Source organism: Hippocampus bargibanti, unplaced genomic scaffold (genome assembly GCF_051943395.1).
Source record: "Hippocampus bargibanti isolate YZ-2025 unplaced genomic scaffold, ASM5194339v1 Contig00152, whole genome shotgun sequence".
NCBI classification, from domain to species: domain Eukaryota; kingdom Metazoa; phylum Chordata; class Actinopteri; order Syngnathiformes; family Syngnathidae; genus Hippocampus; species Hippocampus bargibanti.
Window position 1 is genome coordinate 10,001 of NW_028296984.1, and position 2,247 is coordinate 12,247.

Genomic DNA, 2,247 nt, shown 5'->3' on the forward strand with positions numbered 1-2,247 from the left:
GGCGGCCGCGCTGGGGGGTCCCGCCGTTCGTGGGACGTACGGTTCGGCCCCGCGGGCCGGGGATCCGCTCGGTCTCGCTTCCGACCGGGTCGCGAGCGACGGGCGAGGACCCGTCGCCGCTATCGGGACCCGCGAGTAGAAGGAACCGTCCGCCGCGCCGTAGCCGGCGGGGGCCCTCCGCGACGGGTCTCGGGTCGCGAATCGATCAGTGCGAATCGTCGGCGAGTGAGGTCGCGCGCCGGGCGCGGAGCGCGGGATGATCGGCGGTTATCCCGAGTCGCCGAAAAAGCCCGGGTCGGTCGTCCGCTAGGAGCCCGTGACCGGCGCGGGGGGCGAGCCCCCCGACGACCTGGCCGGCGCCCGTCGACGGAGCCGTCCGTGAGGTTTTCGGTTTCCCGGGACAGAGCGAACGCGACTCCCGCAGCCATGGCGTCCAACGCCAGCCTCATCTGTCGGCATCGGGCGAGGTCGCGCGCCGGGCGCGGAGCGCGGGATGATCGGCGGTTATCCAGAGTCGCCGAAAAAGCCCGGGTCGGTCGTCCGCTAGGAGCCCGTGACCGGCGCGGGGGGCGAACCCCCCGACGACCTGGCCGGCGCCCGTCGACGGAGCCGTCCGTGAGGTTTTCGGTTTCCCGGGACAGAGCGAACGCGACTCCCGCAGCCATGGCGTCCAACGCCAGCCTCATCTGTCGGCATCGGGCGAGGTCGCGCGCCGGGCGCGGAGCGCGGGATGATCGGCGGTTATCCAGAGTCGCCGAAAAAGCCCGGGTCGGTCGTCCGCTAGGAGCCCGTGACCGGCGCGGGGGGCGAACCCCCCGACGACCTGGCCGGCGCCCGTCGACGGAGCCGTCCGTGAGGTTTTCGGTTTCCCGGGACAGAGCGAACGCGACTCCCGCAGCCGTGGCGTCCAACGGCGCCTCATCCGACCCGTTGCAGTTTATGCTCGGCCGACGAAACAAGGGTTAACGGGCTTCGCTGTCTGGCGGCGCGAGTGAGGTCGCGCGCCGGGCGCGGAGCGCGGGATGATCGGCGGTTATCCCGAGTCGCCGAAAAAGCCCGGGTCGGTCGTCCGCTAGGAGCCCGTGACCGGCGCGGGGGGCGAGCCCCCCGACGACCTGGCCGGCGCTCGTCGACGGAGCCGTCCGTGAGGTTTTCGGTTTCCCGGGACAGAGCGAACGCGACTCCCGCAGCCGTGGCGTCCAACGCCGGCCTCATCTGTCGGCATCGGGCGAGGTCGCGCGCCGGGCGCGGAGCGCGGGATGATCGGCGGTTATCCAGAGTCGCCGAAAAAGCCCGGGTCGGTCGTCCGCTAGGAGCCCGTGACCGGCGCGGGGGGCGAGCCCCCCGACGACCTGGCCGGCGCTCGTCGACGGAGCCGTCCGTGAGGTTTTCGGTTTCCCGGGATAGACCGGACGCGACTCCCGCACCCGTGGCGTCCAACGGCGCCTCATCCGACCCGTTTCAGTTTATGCTCGGCCGCCGACAAACGGGTTCCAACCACGGAGGTCTTGAGGCCGAGAGGGAACCAGCAAAGTCGGGCAGGCGGCGCTGGAGGTCGGCCTCTCTTCTCAGAGTTCCAGACCGGGCATCCACGGAGGTCTTGAGGCCGACAGGGAACCAGCAAAGTCGGGCAGGCGGCGCTGGAGGTCGGCCTCTCTTCTCAGAGTTCCAGACCGGGCATCCACGGAGGTCTTGAGGCCGACAGGGAACCAGCAAAGTCGGGCAGGCGGCGCTGGAGGTCGGCCTCTCTTCTCAGAGTTCCAGACCGGGCATCCACGGAGGTCTTGAGGCCGAGGGGGAACCAGCAAAGTCGGGCAGGCGGCGCTGGAGGTCGGCCTCTATTCTCAGAGTTCCAGACCGGGCATCCACGGAGGTCTTGAGGCCGAGGGGGAACCAGCAAAGTCGGGCAGGCGGCGCTGGAGTTCGGCCTCTAACATTTCCCAAGTGATGAATATTTTCTAAGTGTCAAGCAGGTCACCCATGGAGGTGATGAGGCCGAGAGGGAACCAGCAAAGTCGGGCAGGCGGCGCTGGAGGTCGGCCTCTCTTCTCAGAGTTCCAGACCGGGCATCCACGGAGGTCTTGAGGCCGAGGGGGAACCAGCAAAGTCGGGCAGGCGGCGCTGGAGTTCAGCCTCTAACATTTCCCAAGTAATGAATATTTTCTAAGTGTCAAGCAGGTCACCCATGGAGGTGATGAGGCCGAGAGGGAACCAGCAAAGTTGGGCAGGCGGCGCTGGAGGTCGGCC